Raw genomic sequence first — 20,792 nt, 5'->3', positions numbered from 1 at the left:
TTTCTAGTGACAGTTGGAAATTGGATGCAAAATCTCTGGGTAAATCCATTATTTATTTTAAAAGTACTGTAATTCCGTGTGACACGTCACTTCCTTCTGATAGTTTAATAAAAAATAAAATGCTGTTCTATGGGGAGGGGTAACTTTCGATGTAAAATTAAGTGTAATTGAAATTGATATATTGATTAAAAGTTCTAAGAGCCACTGATATTTAATTACACAATTAACAATGGTTATCAGACCTGATATAGAGTCTTAGGCACACTTCAATTAATCTACATAAGTTCAGTTACACTATTGTAATATATAGTAATGGGCATTCATTATTACTCCCCCCAAAAATAAACTCGTCAGTTTCACTTTGTTTAGAATCAGCTTTTAGTCTGTTTCAGATTGCACTAGTTATGTTTAGGTTGCAGACACTGTAGGGGAGTGTTTGTTAAAACATAAACTTTTCATTGGACTCTAAAGAAAAACAGAAATATTTTTTATTGTATTAAATTTTGTAAGAACTTTTTCTTCCCCCACGATCAAAATTTTGGGCCACATGTGATCTTTGAAACCTGTTCTGCAAGTTGAATCTGCATAGAGCTTGAATAGGTACAATATAAAATCTACAGAAATAAATTGAAAGGTGGCCCAAAGTCAGGCCCTCTGAATGGTTTCTGCAGCATCTAGTTTGTAAGTCTGACAAACCAGGGCCAGCTGGATTGATTCAACCCTTGTTACGCTGCTGATAGATACTGGGAGAGGAGAACTTTAACTTGAGTATGGGACTGGAAACAGGAACTTTTGACATTGATTCTGACATTGATTCTGCATGGGACTTTTGCAAATGACTTAACCTCTCTCTCTCTCTCTCTCAAAAGTGCAAGATCCACATTGGTAGATGGTCACATGGACATAACTGGAAAGCTCAGATTTGTTTATAATTTTATTCAAAAATTACAGTGTGTCATCAATACACTTTTAGGACCAGATTACCCAGTCTAGGTCCATTTTGTGTCATGTAAGTGGTGAAAAGTGGCCTTAAAATGGATTGTAATGAACAGTTGTGAATTTCTCCTATTCAGGAGAACACACAAGTGGTAGAGGCTGGTCTGCCACCTCCTGTACCAGCCACTCACTCAACCCGTGGAGTAGGTGGGGAGTAGTGGTGGGAACAGTGTTCCACTACCCCTGGCCATCCCCTGGTATAAGATCCCAGAGGCACTTCACCCAGTGAATAAGTCAATGCTTTTCCCCTGCTGCTTTGGGTAAAGAAACCAGTTAGAGCTCCCTGCTCACTCCCCCTCTCACTGAGTTGAGCAGAGCAGTTGAAAGTCTGTCACTTAGTCTATATCTGTAATAGTAAATCTGAAACCAACATTTTTCACTAGGCAATAGCATTATCTTTGCATAGTTCCATCTGCAGAGTCGATGGAAATGTATAAGGCATGCTGACACTGATACTGGAATTCTGCGTACAATACTAGTGTCCATATTTTAAAAGGATGTGACTACAGGGAGGGTGCAGAAAAGAGCCATACGTGATTCTAGGTCTGAAAAACGTGCCACAACAGCTATCACCAAGGGAAAAACATCTCCAGCTCCAATGGGCTGCATGTGCACATGCCTTAAGTGGAATGGACATGTGCAATCATGCAAAGAAAACTGGATGAAATTCTAGGATGTGTGTTCAGCAGGAGGTCAAATGGGATAATCTGATGGTCCCTTCTGGCCTTAAAACTATGGATCAATTACTCATATTACTACATTGACTGTTAAAATATGTTCCCATCCATAGTCCTCAGTCTGTATATTGTCAGGATTTTTCTGCTAATAATAACAATTAAACATTGTCCAAAGAAAATAAGATTACATAGATATTTCCATTAAGTTCATTCTCTTTATATCCTTCTTTAAAGTTCCCTAGTAAAAATACAGAGCATCTATTCTTGGAACACCGGAGGTTGAAATATCGTGGTGGTTGATGTATTTTATTGCCTTGTGATGCATTACCAGCAGTAACCTCCACTAGCAGGCAGAATTGCCTACTAACAGCCTCTGCGTCTTTGTCTTGTTCTTGGCTCGCTATGTTAGAGAGGATAAGGGATACTACTGAGCCTGTTAAGCACACTATTAAACCTCAAGGAAATTAATTAAAAGAAGGTGGGGGGGTGACAAGTTCTGTTCCTGTGTTAACACTAGCTTGGATTTATGCACATCAACTATCACACAAAGGACAAATGCCAATGACAAGCTTAATAATTCTGGCAAGCACAGTGGTAGCAGTCTCCAGCAAATTGCAATAGGGGAGGCAATGCCTAGTCCAGGCTTGGAAATCTCCAGCTGAGTGTTGGCAAGTGTGTGCATGTGCTGGAGGCTTAAATCAATCAGTTCCATTTTTCCTGATGTGACCTAGCAAAATGTAACAATTGGTTTCATCATTCATGGCCGCGGGAAGCTATGCCGGTTTAAGGCATAAACTCTATGTCTTGCAATAATACATTAATTTAACATAAAACACTGTTAAAGCCACTTGTTTAATCACTTTCTCGTTAGTTCTAATTTTGAAAACTCTTATCAATTTTCTTCTAAATATGGGCTCTCAACTCAACTCTCTGTGCCTATAAGCAGACACGGATGCTATCTGACTCTGCTGTAGAATTCCAGCCCCATAGGAATAATAATAAAGGAAGCCTAAGAATAACCCTAGTCAATCAACAATTGAACTGCTCATTCAGATGCCAGGATGTCAAGTGCCCTTCTACTTTCAAGACTAGGAGTAGGGCAGGTCTACTGGTAGAAAATGACCTGTGCATTGGATTTAACCTTTGCCCTAATTGCATATTGTTGGCTGCAAATGGATTACAGCTCTCACATATTTATTTACTGTGCAAAGCTGCTCAACCCACATGTTTCACGGACATAGCTGGGGGACTGGTGGTTCTCACTAACTGGTCATAGCAAGCATTTCAGTATTTGTAATGAAGTATTCTGTATGATTGGTCACATGGTATGGTTTCTGTTTCCTGTTTGGATGATAGAGACATGACACCAGCCCTGATAGCAGGTGACTGTTTCCAGCATGAACATGCTTGGCTCCCATATCTGCACAAAGAGAAAGTTCTACAACCATTCATGGAAAGAAAAGTCACATAAGGGGTTGAGGAAAGAGTTCAGATGTAAACAGACTGGCATGTTGGCTTTGGTGAACATATTTACAAATAGAATTTTTTTTTATTTGGCCATCTCTACCATCAGTGTAGATGGAACTGACTTGTATCACTGTTAAATTCAGCCAGAATATGCCAGCTGCTCACTTCTGTCATACATCTATATGTGTTCTTCTAATGTCACCAAGTATTTAAGGTCTTGTCTGGACTAGGATTTGGAAGACTAGTGTAGACAAGGGAATGTGCCTTTAACATGCATTTTAAACTGGAACCAATTTAGCACACATTAAAAAATCACACTGCTGTGTCCACAGTAGCCTGTTAACACACGTTCGTCAGCACCATCCAAATCCTAATCTAGTTTCAACCTCAGTGCTAGTAGGTAGAGATGGAAAAAGCATCGTCAGCCTCCCTCAGATGTCTCGAAATAGCTACATCTGAACGTGATCTTAGGCACACACAAATATTCAATACAGATAAAACAAATGGCTAAATAGTAGCAAACTACCTAATCAAGTTGCAGACTAAAAATTAGTTTCTTAAACTATGCTTTCCCATTAAGTGCTATATAAAGCACCTTGGACTAGAAGATTAAAAACATCTCACACTGAATAGAGTGTCTTGGTGGTTTTGGAATGCACTTTGTGATGTTACGCAACACAGCATGCATGACAATTTTGCTGTTGCTGCTGTACTATGACTAGTCTAAATTCATATTTTAAAATTATTGAATATTAGCATAATTTCAAGTAATTTAATTTGTGGTAGAGACTGTCATTTTAATAAAGCATTCTTATCTGCTCTGGATAGCTGAGTATTTGCAACTGAAAGCCTATGCTGGAGAACTCTGAATGTGACTATGGTGACTCATTTTTAATGGCTTTTTTTCCATGTTACACTGGCTGTTTTCCAATGAAGTCTTGCAAGACCTCATATAACAAACAAGGGTTACTACTCTTTTCCACGCATCACATGAAAAATATCCTTCTGCAGCGCAGCGTGTATGGCCGTACAGCTGCTGCAGTTTGGACTCAGGCACAGCACTATTCACTTACCATTCCACATGCCACTTCGTAAAGCAAACCACCTGTTTCCTGGATAGGCTTCAGCCCCCAAGCATTTTAAACGTTTCTCCAAGGATGAAACCCCGCCAAACCACTGATGGGGAAATGACAGCCTTGGCATTCTTTTCGGCTCCATTTCTTGTGCCATTTGTTGTTCTCTAAAGAGCTCTGTGGTCTTTAGTCTAGTTTTTCACTGAAACCACAGAAGGGCAGGCCATGCCAAAGGGAAAGAGAGTCCTAGTTTCCTATTTACTGAGCGCCCTCATTCCTCAAGTGTGACTGACAAAGCCCCCACTGTGGCACAGAAGAGAGCACCTTTGAAAGAGCACAAGGGAGGGTAACAAAGAAAATGGAGACAGGCAGAGAAACCCTGGCCATCCTTGGGAGCTTGCTATGGCATTTCTCATGTGGTGCTATTCCAACACCTCAGTGCCATGTGTTCAGGGAGCTAATGCTGCAGCCTTTGAGCCTGGTAGTCTCACTGAGCTGCAATGGACTTTTCCTGTGAGTAGGAGCTTCCTACACAAGTAAAGTGTGGCCAGAGCAGACCTAAACTTTAAGCTAGGCCAGCCAAAGACTTTCTTCTTGCATGTCTTTCACAAGCCCAGATGATCACAGAAGTAACAATAAAATCACACACAAATAACTGTGGTAAAAGAACATTCAGGTGACAAAGCCATCAAGCACTCAAAAGTTAGGAAATGCCAAACCTAAGGCTGAATGGCTCATAAGAACGGCCATACTGGGTCAGACGAAAGGTCAATCTAGCCTAGTATCCTGTCTTCCAACAGTGGCCAAGGCCAGGTGCCTGAGGGAATGAACAGAACAGGTAATTATCAAGTGATCCACCCCCTATTCCCAGCTTCTGGCAAACAGGCTAGGGACACAATCCCTGCCCATTTTACTGCTGACATTTCCTAGCAGCTGAGTGCTTGATTTTGCAGTCTTAACAGGTCTTTACTGTAGTTTGTTGTGTATAATTTTCTAGGCTTTTTAAAAAGCAACTTGGAAAAAATATATTCCAACATGTGGACTCAGACTGATCCCCTTTACGGGTCAGCACCTTTGTAGTCACAGCACAGCTCTCCATTACTTGAGCGAATAGAGGAACTGTTAGGTAGGTTTTCTTCTCCTATGTGTACCAGCCAACTTGAGGGTGATGAGACATGGTGGATGACTGGGTTTCACATACTGGGGTTCATGAATGCTGAGACTCAGGAATCTTGGCGTCAGTGTCAGGTTCTGGAGGTGCTTGAGATCTCCAGGGTAGGGCTCTGTGTTTGACCCTGAGGACTGCCCAAGCACAGGTAATCCACCTCCACAAGAGGCGGTAGCTAGGTAGCCAGAATAATTCTTTCATTGACCATGTGCTGTCAACACCAGGGATTAGGTCAGTTTAACTACATTCTTAGGGGGTATGTGGATGTGCATGCGCACGCGCGCACACACGCGCACACACACACACTCTCTCTCTCTCTCTCTCACTCCCTACCTACTTACCTGGGTCGACTGCCCTTGTTAGTGTAGACCAGGCCAAAGTCCCACCCTGCCCTGGCTTCTTGTCCTAGTACCAATCTCCATACCCAGGCAGTTTCAGTCTTCATCTTGAGATTCCAAGTCCCAGGCTTGGTCTACACTTAAAAGTTACATCAGCATAGCCACATGGGTTAGGATGTGAAAAAAAACACATCCCTGAATGCTGTAGCTATGCCAACAAAACCCTCAGGGTAGGCACAGCTATGGTGCTGGAAGAGGGCTTCCGTCAATGTTGTTGTTAACAATAAACAGCTGTCAGTGTAGGCTGGTCTACTCTAGGGAGGTTATGCCAGTGCCAGGAAGTCCCAGCATTTCTCTTCCCCCCCGCCCCACCCCGCCTGAGCTCCCAGTCCAATCTATTCCTGCCACCACCTTGTCCAGCTCTTATTCCCACTGCTTTGAATCAGGCTGCATCCATGCTGGCAAAGCCCCAGCAGGCAGGGAGCATTGAGACCGCAAGAATAACAGTTTCCCTGCTCTTAGTACTGTGCCCAGTGCTGCAGCAGCCAGGAGAGGCCAGCTCAGCCCCTGCAGGAGTCTTTGGAGCATTTAGCCACCAAACACTAATAAATCGCTATTGAGCATTTGCAAACTGCAGTTTTTCAAAGGCTTGTCACTCAGATGAATGGTCACCCCAGGGCCTGTAAAAGGCACATCCCTGACACCAGGGCAGCTGCCATGCCAAATTTAAAGTCCTTCCTCCAAAGCATGGAGATGCTAGAGCTTCTCAATTAAACAGCTGTGCAATTTTTTTTCCCCAAAATCGGGTAAACCAATGTATTGTTCTCTAATCTCATGCTCAGAAACAGCTGAACCATTTTTTGCTGAAGCTTTCCAAACAAATTCAGCCTGAGGCAGACACAACATGGAAAGAATCAGCCCAAATGGTGGAAGTTTGGCAAAGTTATAAGTACACAGGGGGCTAGATTCACAAAGGATCATAGGCATCTAAAGCCAACATTTAGGAACCACTGACATTCACAAAGCCGCTTCTCAGTTCTACCTAATTCTGTAGGTGCCTAAAGCCCCTTGCTGCTTAAGTTTCCCTTGGCAGGCACATGCAAAGTCACACATACGTGTAACTTTAGCACCTTCATGGCCAAGATGGTGTCTGCTCTGGCCAAGTGAAGGTGCGCGCAGGAATGCAGCAGGGAAAGATCCTTCTACCCGAGGGGCACCTGTTTCAACCCCGGAGTGAACACACACGTACCGGAAGAGTACAACGAATATAAGAAAGGGAAATATTTATTTACAGGGGGATGAATGGAGAAAAGCAATAGGGGGGAAATATAGAGGGAGCGGTAAAACAGAGGTGCAGTCAACACAAGGCCCCACAGGCACAGTGCGAGCACAGTCTGAAAGGGCAGACACTGAGCACTGTATCTGCACACGGAGTTCAGGAGTCCTGAGAAAAGTTCCAGTCCAGGGGTGAGTTTTGGGTGCACCTCGTCGTCTTCGGTTCCAGTGAACTTTCCCCAACAAACCCCTCCAGTGCCCTCTTCTGCCGCTCTCTGCAAAGCCACACAAAGTAACAACCTCCCCACTTAACTAGCTAACAGCCTCCCTCCTTATTTCCAATGCAAAGTCACAAGCCCCAGTAATCACAGCCCCAGGCTGCTCTGGGTAGCAGTGATACTGGGTCCGGCTCCAGTTTGTCCTCGTTGAGTGGTTCCTCTCTGGCACAATGCTCCTCCTGGCTCCTGTCCTGGGGTGTCCCTAGTCATCTGCTCTGTCCCAGCAGGTTCTGGCTGCTTCACTCTGTGAGCACCTGCTTGCAGCAGCCCTTCTGTCCACACACACACACACACACACACACACACACACACACACACACACACACACACACACACACACACACACACACACACACACACACACACACACACCCCGCTCTTCTGTCTCCCTCTACACCCCCTAAACCCGAACAGCACGTCTTCCTTCTGGAACAATCAGCACTCCCCCCTCAGGAAAATGATTGAAAGGGCCCATGCTCTTAAACCCCAAGGGGGGTTACATATATGGATGCCACCTCCTAGCCCCCATTGCTAATGGGCTGCTCAGAGCCCTCATTCCCCACAGGATTCTCAAACTAGACATTTCTCCCACTCCTTTCACCTGTGGGGCCTGAGTCAGTTGGCATTTTTGGAGTACATCTAATCTGCAAAAAAAAGACAGCTGGGGGAAGGTGGTGAGGACATTTGGGGCTGGCTGATTGGCATTTGTGTGTCTGTGTGTGTCCCAGTTGATTCTAAACTCAGTGCTGAGCGCACTCACCTGGGATGTGGGTGACCGAGGTTTAAACCCAGGGCTGGATTTATGGACAAGCTACCCAGGCGACTGGCTGGAATGCCAGGCTTTGTGGGGGAGGAGGCACCAGGCTTGAGGTGCTGTTTTTGTTGTTAGCAACAAAAGAGACTAGAATGTTTGAAGTAAAATATTTCGGGTATTCCATATGCGAAGTCATTATTCACTAACAGCCTACAATGTTCTAGATCAGGGGTCGGAAACCTTTCAGAAGTGGTGTGCCGAGTCTTCATTTATTCACTCTAATTTAAGGTTTCACGTGCCAGTCACACATTTTAACGTTTTTAGAAGGTCTTTTTCTATGTCTATAATATATAACTAAACCATTGTTTTACGTAAAGTAAATAAGGTTTTTAAAATGTTTAAGAAGCTTAATTTAAAATTAAATTAAAATGCAGAACCCCCTCCCCCCCAGACCAGTGACCAGAACCCGGGCAGTGTGAGTGCCACTGAAAATCAGCTCGCGTGCTGCCTTTGGCACATGTGCCATAGGTTGCCTACCCCTGTTCTAGATCTTTGTAGGGGTATTCAAAAGTTTAACAAATGGAAGGGGATGGGCACCAAGGACACACCTCATTTAGGGTGACATTTGATGTAGAGATGGCCCTGCTTAAACCTTCCCTCTACCTAATTTGACATGAAGTCAGGTGTCCTAGAGCCATGTGAGTGCCTGAACTACCAGGCTGCATCTCTCCTGTATACCCATGGTGGTGGTGGTAGCAGTGGGCAAGGACCATTTCAATCTCTCCAGCTGGAGCTGTGCCACTTCGTATAGATAATTAAATAGTCATAGGAGCAGGGACTTGTGGATCTGGGCCCTAAACTCTTATCTCTTTCCTCTGCATTTTACATCTGGCTAGCTTAGGCGGTTCCCCACTCAGCTCGTCGCCTTCTGAGAATCCCTTTCTTAGGCACCTAACTATCGCTATACAATGCACTGGGAGCTGGGGTGCTTAATTCAGGCAGTGAGTTTCGCTGGGTGGCAGGGTGCCTAAGAGTTAAGTGTTGCAATGCCAAGTTCCCTTTGTGAATCTAGCTCCTGGTCTTATAATGGAGAGTGCTGAGCAACCTTAACCAGAAGCAGTGCTACATGCTCTGCCTATAACTGGCTTATTCACTCATTTGAAATATTGTACGTAAAGGGAAAAGATAAGCAGTAAAATCTGGTAGAGACTTTGTCTCTGATTAACTGGATACTGTGTGGCATTTAATTGTATTATTAGCATCCAGCAAATACCTGCAGTATTTGCCATATTCATTAGTGTATAACATGTCACACTACTAATTGCTGGACTAGCTGCTTTTTTTTTCTTTTGGTAGACAGCTGTGTAACATGCACAAATACTATTAATAGTGGAGACAATATTTATTCAGCATGCAGGAATACTACTTCTAACATAAAAGAAATAGCTTAAAAATTTGTCAACACAAGTAATCGGCCAAACCCCAAACCTTGTTAATTGTCTTTTGAGATGCTACTTAATGGCTTTAAACACATCAACCCGTTAACGCAAGCAGATTGCAGTAGTGTCATATGGAGCTACGTTTCTTAACAACTGGGCCTGGGACTGGTGCTGGTGCCTGAGATCTCCCTGACACAGTTTAGGAAGGCAGCAAGCCGGTCCCTGGTATCAAAAAGGTAGAGAAACACTGATATAGAGGATAGAGTAACCTATGTCTGAAACTCTTACCATAACATACTGCCATTTAAAATGAGGTCAGGTGTTCTAAACAAAGAACTATCAAAACAGAGTTGAATTAAAGCACTGCAGAAATGGTTATAAAATGTAAGATTCTGTAATCATAGTTCAACAACTGGTGATGTTAGCAAATCACAGACACCAGAAGAGAGACTACAGTTCTGATGTTTTCTGCTGGCTGCATTGTAACAATCAAATGGCTAGTTTAATTTGGTAGATGTACTGTGAGCCTTTCAGCCATGTGCCTTTGGAACACGTGAGGGTTAGCTTATAACAGACAGCCTGGTGCCATAGGACAGAGTATGGACAGAGCCTATAAAAGTCCTGCAAGATACTTACTGTGCTTTATGAGGGAAATGTGTGTTTGCACTGTGGTCACTTCCCCTTGGCTGAACCCATGTAAAGTGGATGCGCAGCAGCCATTAACCCCACCCTCTGTCCCTCCTGGCAGCGGCCCTGCATAGAGGGCCTCTTTGGCTCTATGCCAGCCCCTCTAGGAGCCCCTGCAAGAGGATGCTGGATGAGGCATGTCTGGGGCAAGCCTATAACCTGCCTATTCTCCAGTAGTGCACGTGCCCACAGATCCCTCACCAAAGGCTCTTACATAAATTAAGTTGTCTTGGGATAAGAGGGAAGATCCTTTCAAGGATTGAGAACTGGTTAAAAGACAGGGAACAAAGGATAGGGATAAATGGTAGATTTTCAGAATGGAGAGGGGTAACTAGTGGTGTTCCCCAAGGGTGAGTCCTAGGAGCAATGCTATTCAATGTATCTGGAGAAAGGCATAAACAGTGAGGTGGCACAAGTTTGCAGACGATACTAAACTGCTCAAGTTAGTTAAGACCAAAGCAGACTGTGAAGAACTTCAGAAAGATCTCACAAAACTAAGTGATTGGGCAGCAAAATGGCAAATGAAATTTAATGTGGATAAATGTAAAGTAATGCACATTGGAAAAGGTAACCCCAACTATACATACAATATGATGGGGGCTAATTTAGCTACAACTAATCAGGAAAGAGATCTTGGAGTCAGCATGGATAGTTCTCTGAAGACGTCCATGCAGTGTGCAGTGGCAGCCAAAAAAAGCAAACAGGATGTTAGGAATCATTCAAAAAAGGATAGAGAATAAGACGAAGAATATCTTATTGCCCTTATATAAATCCATGGTACATCCATATCTTGAATACTACATACAGATGTGGTCTCCTCATTTCAGAAAAGATAAACTGGCATTAGAAAAGGTTCAGAGAAGGGCAACTAAAATGATTAGGGGTTTGGAACAAGTCCCATATGAGGAGAGATTAAAGAGGCTAGAACTTTTCAGCTTGGAAGAGAGAAGACTAAGGGGGGATAAGATAGAGGTATATAAAGTCATGAGTGGTGTGGACAAAGTGAATAAGGAAAAAGTATTTACTTGTTCCCATAATATAAGAACTAGGGGCCAACAAATGAAATTAATGGGCAGCAGGTTAAAACAAATAAGAGGAAGTTCTTCTTACACAGCACACAGTCAACCTGTGGAACTCCTTGCCTCAGGAGGTTGTGAAGGCTAGGACTATAACAGGGTTTAAAAGAGAACTGAATAAATTCATGGTGGTGAAGTCCATAAATGGCTATTAGCCAGGAGGGGTAAGGAATGATGTCCCTAGCCTCTGTTCGTCAGAGGATGGAGATGGATGGCAGGAGAGACATCACTTGATCATTGCCTGTTAGATTCACTCCCTCTGGGGCACCTGGCATTGGCCACTGTCGGTAGACAAGATACTGGGCTAGATGGACCTCTGGTCTGACCCAGTATGGCTGTTCTTATGTTCTTAAGGTGCATGGTTATCTCAGTGTTACCTTGTGCTTCCCCTTGCTCTCTTTTACAAAGCTGTTGTCTCTCATCTTAGATTTGGATTGCTGGCTCTTTGGGGGCAGGCGCCATCTTTTTGGTGAGTGTCTGTACAGCATTTAGCACACTAGGGTCCTGATCGGGGCTCCTAAGCACTACTGCAATAAGCATAATTAATATAGTAAGCTTGGGCAGCCCCAGATAGGGGAGACACAACCCACTCACCCCCCACCATCTCCTCCATTGGTACACTGGGCTCAGTGCAAGTCCAAAGGTGAATTTCCTTCGTGGGACTCTTTCACTTAGAAGCTACCTCTGTCTATCTCGTTACAATCCCATAATCCAATTTATTCTGTTATTCTTGATTTACAGTACATTCAAAGCTGTAATGCAAACATCTCTATACACACTAGAAATTACACTAGCTTAATGTAGTTGGACTGTGAGGAGGGGAAGAGACACAGATCTGGGCTGAAGTGGTATATCAACCTCAGTATTCCTCAAGCAGCATTTATAAGGAAAAAGTCAACTCAGCCTGAGGTGTGCCCCTACTAGAATAGGGTAATAAAGACTCAGGCACCATTTTAGCCATGGCAGGGAGACACAAGTAATGGAGCAAAGACAATACATAGGTACAAGTGGTTTTATGAGTACCACTGCCATCACTAGTCCATATAATCAACATTAGTATTTGGTAGAAGGCAAAAGTGAATCGTTAAGAGAGAGAAGCCAGATAGATCATTATGTCATGGCTCTGCCAAGTGTTACACAGCACTCACAAGATACATTTTTCCCTCTACAATTGACAAAAATAGTGATAGTATTTCTCCTGCAGGACACCTGCACAAAAGCCAACCTCACAGTGAAATTGTCAGCCAGCCACACACATCCCAGTGCAGTGTTTCCAAAACTGCGTGGGTGCCTGGAGAACTACTGTGACCCTAGGCACCCCTGTATTCACACCCTCCATACTACTGCAATAATATTTGTACAAAATATGCTTTGTGCAGTATCATATGAAAGCTAATAACACTAGTTATTGATATCATTGCCAAATGCATGTGTTAACTTTTTAATGTGACGTTATGAATTCCCTCTGTATGCTGTCACTAGAACATATGTCTGACCAGACAGCCTCGCCTAGGCAAAGGTGATTAAACAGGCCTGTTCTAGACAAAGGAATCTGGGTTCACCTCAGTTTATGTATTAGCAGTGAACAAAGCCATCAAGCTAAGCCTGAGCTCAGTGTGAGAGACAGAGAATTAACATGGCTCCTGCACCCCAGAGCAACACAGGAGACTGATTCTCCATGAGGCCTTCCCAACTTGAAAGCCAAAGGAGATCCTGTGGGGATATAAGGAACACAGAGAGACTATCTTTATCCTTCACCTTAGGAGACAAAGGACCCAGGCAATTTGATCTCTGTGATGGATCCTGGCCAGCAAATGCTAGAAAGAAGACTGTGGGTGAGAGAAACCACCATGAACAATGACTGGATCTTGCTAGATTAAGTTTTAGACTTTTAGATGCATGTGCTCACTTCTATTTATGTGACCATCTCTGCCTTTATCATTTTGACTTGTTATCGCTTAATCCCTGCTCTTTTGCTAATCAACCTATTTTACTTTTACTATAAACCAACTCAGGGCTGTGTTTGAAGGGAAGAGTGCATTTATTCCAGTTAAATTAATAAGCTGTGAGGTACTGACTCTTTAATAGAGCAGTGAATTTAATATCTTCTGTGAATGAACAGTGATAGGGGCTAAGCATTGCAAAGAAACACCTCTGAGAATCTTGGGGGCTGGAGTTCACTGGTTGTTACCTGCGAGGCGAGGTGTGGGCCGGAAGAGCCTTGAGGAGTTTGCTGGTGAGGAAGACAAAGTGGTGTGGCAGGGAACTGACACACACTCTAATCACCAGCAAAACTCACTCTTGCAGAAGCAGAGGGGTAACAGAGTGGCTCACAGATCTATGCGTCCCCTGCAGCGTGTGACAACTACCCAGTACCCTTCTCACTTGTTCTTCAGGTTCAGCTTCCATTCAAAAGGGGGAGCTCATCCCCATCTCCAGAAGCTTGGAGGACCACAGAAGATGCACAAACTAAGAATGTTTGGTGCCTCAAAAAATGCTGTAAAACGAGAATCTGACTAGAGCTACCACATGCACAACCTCTTCTTTTCAAGTTTAATTATGAATGGTACTAGAGTGCAGATGTCAGGGATTCCATTTGCAATATTCACAAAGGCTTTGCTTTTCTGTTCCTTTTGAGGAGCACTTCAGCTTGTAAAGACAAAGATACTCTCTTTTTTCTTTGTTGGCTACAAGATAGCAATACAATTACCAGTATCCTAAAACTACTGGCATTAAGCAGAGGTGCAAGAAAGGAAAACAGAAAGACAGAACAACAGAAAGAAAAAAGCAAGCGAAAATTTAAACTTTTTTTTCAGAAAAAGATTTGCAGTTATAATTGGTCCAGCTATCTGATTTCCTCTGAAGGTTCTGCACATTTATCATCACGAATGTCAAAATTTCCATTGGCAACCTTCATTAAGTTTCTCAAAGTCAATCATCAACACCCACACACGTTAGCAGACAGCACAGCATAACCAATAATATAGTCAGTAGGTGTAGTAATCATGCTGTGTTCTCGCTCTTCCCATCACTTTCTATATACATTTGTAAAACAGATATAAAATACATCTAGGAAAGAGTCAGTTTTGCTTCTCTCTGCACATATCATACAAAGATGACTTGTCTCCAAAAGGATCGTCCTGAAACAGACAAGTGCACCATCTCTGCTATGTTAACACTGCTACATCCTCCCTATAGTTGCAAGGGTTCCTCCACCCACCCAAACCATCACTTATGAAATTATTAAGTTTAATAGTTTGCCGCAGAGAACAAGAACACACTTTATTATTGAACATTTTGCTATAGGTGACTGTGTGAGCACATACAGAGGTGGTCAGTCATGACAATTACTCACACCTGAATCTCACCATGGTACAAATGTCAAACCATTCCATAAACTGACTTTCTACTCCACTGCTAGCTGTCCTTGTGCTCCACCTCGCCCAAAGACATGGCTTCAGTAGTAACCATGTACTTCAAAGGACTAGAAGCACAAAGAGACTAAACACTGAACAGAGTGGCCTAAACAAAGCCTGCACATTTGTAAGGGAATCCTCTGGAGGTTTTAATGCCACTGGCTTTGGAAACCTGCACAATGAGATAGAACTGCAGAGCTTTCAAACACTCAGTCTGATTTTCAGAAATAGCAAGTGGGCCCCATCCCCTGTTGATTTCAGTGGGAACTGGGAGTTTTCAACATTCTGCAAATAATAACTGCTTCCTGCCCACCTTCTGTGCATTTTGAGTAGATGTGTGGCTTCATCTCAACTGCCTCCAGCTAAATGTCATTAAGGCAGAAGTGTTCCTCTGCCCATTCTCAGACACAGCTGAGTCACCTCACGCTCCCTCCTCAGCTCAGGCTTTCCATTAACTCTGCAGTCTGATCCTTGCTGTTGTCTTTAGGCCTGAACATTGCTTCTCCTACCATATCTGCCATTCAGCACATTGTATATGCTGCTGCCTCCATTCCACCTCTTCTGAAATTCTCAGCCACATCCAAATCTCTACTCTTGATTCATTACAGTATTCAGTTTAAAACTGTCCTCCCACAGTTTCCCACCTGTTTTCTAGCAGCATGCCTGTCTCATGGAGCTCCCACTTCCCCCCTTATCTAACACTGGCCTCCACTCTGCCCCACCATATATTCTTTTCATTCATGTTGCAAGAGCCTTCTGCTTTGCAGCTCCTTAATTAGACTAGATATTCTGTATTGCTCAGCTTTCTCAGTTCACATTTCATTGGAAGATTCCTCTTTTCTTCTTAGGTTATAGATAGTAATTTCTCCCTGCAGCTATTTTTTTTAAATGTAACCTTGTAACTATTATTTACTTGGGAAATACTTTGTATGAAAAGCTATAATGGGCACAGAAGTTAAGGTTGGAAAGGGGTTTCTATTATAACTTCATTTTCATTCATCATAATTTTATGAAACTGTCACCTTTTGAGTTCAGATTTTCCAGACCTGGAAGCTGTATGTTTTTTTGTTTTCTTGGAAAGTTTGAGCAACAGAATTTCAGGCATTATTGAGTGAGAGGAGAGTGAAAAAAAATACTTTCCCCAGTATATAAAAAAAAAAACTTTGTAATTCCTCCCACCCACACTCCAATTGACCCTTCAGCCTAATTTGCAGAAATTTGAACATTGCCATTTGCCATGGAAACAGCCCTCCCTGGGTAACAGTGGAGCCTTGTCCTGGAGGGAAAATGTTGAGATTTGACAGTTATGAGTATTTGGAAATCAACTAATGAGCATGTGCAGTAGAATGTTATTGTTTTACTAAACTTATTATGTGTGCAGCTGGTGACTGCATGTGCAACCAATTCAGTTGTGCACTGAGTCACACAGGCTCCGGAATGGCTGCAAACTGACCATAGGAAACAAAGACCTAGAGGAAGAGTTATGTCCCATAGCTGGAGTAAGCTCCTGCAGATTTCTTAGCTGTGTGGGAGTGTGTTCGTCTATAGCTCCGCTCCAGTGGAGTTTAGCATCAATTCTATAGAGCGGAGGGGCTCCATCGCATGATTGAAACATTCGGATAAACTGCTGCCCACAGAGTAAGTTCATCTATAGCTATGCTCTCTAGCAGTGTAGGAGCTCTGCTGGAGCTCAGCTTAGCTTCAGGCAGAGTGGAGTCTGCTCACATGGAAAATGCAAACTAGTTATTCTTCTATATAAGTAATATAGTCAACCAAAGAATCATACCAAATACCACTCTGTATGAGTATTTCTGTGAGACAAAGAGAGAGAGAGAGAAAGAGACAACAATAAATACTGACACTAATTACTCTTCAGAGGTATGCACATGCAAGAATAATATCCTCGGGGCAGAGAATATCTCTTACTATGTATCTGTACAGTGCCAAGCACAATGGGGTCATGATCTTGGCAGGGCCCAGTAGGTGCCAACATCACACAAATAATACACATTAATAATAATATCCTGCTAGACATGTAGTACCTTTGTCATAAACAGATAGCTAAGGGTTAATGTTCTTTTACCTGTAAAGGGTTAACACAGGGAACCAAACATCTGACCAGACGGCCAATCAGGAAACAAGACTTTTTCAAATCTGGTTGGAGGGAACTTTTGGGTGTGAGTTCTTTGTTCTTTGTCTTAGGTCTGTGCCCTCTCGGCTCTGAGAGTGATTTTTCTATCTCCAGGCTTTCTAATCTTCTGTTTCCAAGTTGTAAGTACAAGGATAGTAAGACAATAGGTTTATATTGTTTTTTTGTATTTACATGTGGGTAGTTGCTGGAATGTGTTAAATTGTATTCTTTTTGGATAAGGCTGTTTATTCATTTTTTTCCTTTAAGCAATTGACCCTGTATATTGTCACCTTAATACAGAGACTATTTTTAATGTCTTTTCTTTCTTTTTTATATAAAGCTTTCTTTTTAAGACCTCTTGGAGTTTTTCTTTAGTGGGGACTCCAGGGAATTGAGTCTGCAGCTCACCAGGGAATTGGTGGGAGGAAGAAGTCAGGGGGAAAATCTCTTTGTGTTAGATTTACTAAGCCTGACTTTGCATACCCTCTGGGTGAGGGGGAAGAGAGATTAGGTCTCTCGGTACTTGTGTTTCCAGGACTAGAAGCAGGGAATCTCCTAGGCTCGTCCAGGGAGGGGAGCCTGGGAGGAAGTAACAAGGAAACAAGGGGAGGGGGTTATTTCCCTTTGTTGTAAGACTCAAGGCATCTGAGTCTGGGGGTCCCCCAGGGAAGGTTTTGGGGAGACCACAGTGAGCTAGGCACTGTATAATTCCTAGCTAGTGGCAGCGATACCAGGTCCAAGCTGGTAACTAAGCTTGGAGGTTTTCATGCTAACACCCATATTTTGGACGCTAAGGTCCAGATCTGGGAAGAAATGTTATGACATGGTGTGCAGTGTTGTGGGAAAGATAGAATCCAGAAGCCAGTAGGAAAATCATATTTTTCTTTTCTCTGCTAGGGGCTTTGAAGCAGAGAGGGTTTGGTTTTAAAAGGAACCAGAGAGAAATTTTTTTTTTCATTCCCCTTGACAGTAGCTTTCTTGCTTTCTGCCACTTCCATCCATTTGGCTCCAATCTCCCACGCCTTGGTGAGATTTTTGGGTTTTCCATCTAGTATGTACCGTGTTATGTCCTCAAGAACACCGTCCAAGAACTGCTCCATTTGTATGAGGAGGTGCAGTTCGTCCAAGGATTTAACATTGTTTCCTGATATCCAGGCCTCATAATTTTTCCCAACGTAGTAGGCGTGTCTGGGAAATGACACATCTGGTTTCCACTTTTGGGTTCTGAAACACCAATGGGCATGATCCAGGGTTATCCTCATTCTTAATCTGGCCTTGTTTTGAAACAGTTTATAATCGTTCATTCGGTCCTTTGGCATTTCAGCCGCCACCTCTGCTAAAGGTCCACTGAGCTATGGCTTCAATTCTATCATGTACTGGTCTTCAGAGATGCTGTACCCAAGACAGGCTCTTTCAAAATTTTCTAAGAAGGCCTCAGTGTCATCACCTGCCTTGTAGGTGGGAAATTTCTTGGGATGTGGAACCATAATTGGCGAAGGGTTGTTAGGATTGGCTGGAGCATGCTGCCCAGCCTGCGCTAACTCCAGTTCATGTTTTCTCTGTTTTTCCCTCTCTTCACTTTCTTTTTGTTGTTTTTCCATTTCTCGGCGGTAGGCTGCCTCTTCTTCTGCTTGTTTTATTTTGTGGGCCACCTCTTCTTCTTGTAGTTTTCTGTGGTGGGATGCATTTTTGGCGTCTTGTTCTCTTTTATGGGCTGCCTGTTTGATCTGTTCTTCTCTTTCTTTCAGCTCCACCTCTTTTTTCCATTTGTCACCTGTGGTCTGCTTCTTTGATTTGTTACTCAGCCTCCATTTTTGCCTTGGAAGTCATGGTTCTTGTTTTCTTGTGTTGGGGTGCCCTCAGGTGTTTATTGTCTGAACTGCAGTCTCTCTGTTGCCTCCTGGGGTCTGCCTAGCAACAGTGCCTTTTTTTCTTTCTTCCTCTAGCTAATCTTTTAAATGTAAAGTAAACCAGAAAAACCACTTTATTTGCATGTGTATTGTGCTGGGTACTTGACTCTCAATCGGAGTGCTATTGTCTCACAAAAGACCCTTTGTCAATCCTTAATGGTTCCTTGCTTAATATGCAAGCTACTGCCAGGAGAGAACAGAAAAAAAATTAAAGCTTTATATAAAAAGAATGAAAAAAAGGACATAAAAGGATCTCTGTATCAAGGTGACAATATACAGGGTCAATTGCTTAAAGGAAAAAAATGAATAAACAGCCTTATCCAAAAAGAATACAATTTAAAACATTCCAGCAACTATACACATGTAAATACAAAAGAAAACAATATAAACCTATTGTCTTACTATCCTTGTACTTACAACTTGGAAACAGAAGATTAGAAAGCCTGGAGATAGAAAAATCACTCTCAGAGCCGAGAGGGCACAGACCCAAGATAAAGAACAAAGAACTCACACCCAAAACTTCCCTCCACCCAGATTTGAAAAAGTCTTGTTTCCTGATTGGTCCTCTGGTCAGGTTTTTGGTTCCCTGTGTTAACCCTTTGCAGGTAAAAGAACATTAACCCTTAGCTATCTGTTTATGACAACCTTGGCATGGGGGGAACATTCAGACACATTCCTTAGGGAGAAGAGAAATTATCTAACAAAACCCACCAAAACTTCCAAATCCATCAATGGGAGTTGCATGGGCTTATGACCACTCAGGTTGTGGTGATGAGTCAAGAAAGAGATATGGAATCAATACAGGAATCGTCATATGAGATAAGACCAGTGATCTAGCGAGACCATTAGTTTGTTGCTGATACTGGCTAGAACCAGACACTCCAGAGGAAGGTACAAGAAATACTGTAGCTGGCTACTACGGAATAATCTGCACCTAGGAAGAAGTCATTTCTAACCCCCACCAGTTAGAAGTTGATGTATGCACTAAAATGTGAGGGTTTATTATTACCGTAGGGCCTAGTGGCTCTGGTCAAGGTTAAGCACTTTACACACACATAATAAAAAGACACTCCTGGACCCGACCTCAGAGATTTTACAGTCTACACAAGTGAAGAGATATCATGGGGAGAGTAAAACAGAGAAACAACCCTGTTTATTTTAATAAGTGGAAGTGTCAGATCCCTTCTACATGTTCAATTTTATCTAATGTAACTGTGGATGTTCTCATTATCTGTATACACGTCTTATTATGACAATGAACTTAGTGTAAGTGTACAAGAAAAAAATACAAGATACTATACAAGGATCTTAGCCTGTTGGGGGAAAAATGTCTGATACAATACCTTCAGATTTGCAAAATAGGATGTGAATATCTAATAGAGAGAGCATCATCCAAGCTAAAATTTTGACATCTGATTGCTTACTGATACAAGTTTAGCAGTCTATTAATGTGGGATTTTGCCATGGAATACAAAAGAAGTACTTAAACCCTGCAGAGACTTACACGCGAGTAACTCTATCCATGTATAAAGTTATGCACCTGCGTAATTATTTGCAGGATCAGCAACTAAAACTTGGATTGTATTACTCGGGAATAAAACAGTCCTGGCAAGACTACTAGCATGGGTATATACATCAAAAATACAACACCAAAGTGAACAGTATAAGAAATATATAAAAGTCCTGGTGACATAGGAAAGAGAGAAAAATGATGTGGCAAATACAGGGGGAAAGGTCATGAGAAAAAACAAGAAAAGTAAATTGCATTAGCAGGATAATAAAGCATGACTTTACCATTTGGCAAAGAGGTAGAAATCTTAACCCTAGGAGTCCTATTGGTTTGTGGTTGCTGGAAAATTGGCTAGAAATGGAGCATTCAGGATTGACTCAGCTCTAGGGTTTCTGCTATAAGCAAACTAACATATGAACACACCTCCCAGCTCACAGTCACTCTTACAATGAACAGTTATAATAAATATTATGTTATTCCTAATATTTTGCTACCCTAGGCAACCACTTATTTCTGCCCTGTATGATACAGCCTGGAAGAACTAGATATTGTAGAATCTCTTTGCTGCTCCAGTTTAGTCCAATTCTATGATCTTAA

Source organism: Gopherus evgoodei, chromosome 2 (assembly GCF_007399415.2).
Source record: "Gopherus evgoodei ecotype Sinaloan lineage chromosome 2, rGopEvg1_v1.p, whole genome shotgun sequence".
In the NCBI taxonomy this organism is placed as follows: Eukaryota; Metazoa; Chordata; order Testudines; family Testudinidae; genus Gopherus; species Gopherus evgoodei.
This window is presented reverse-complemented; position numbering follows the sequence as displayed.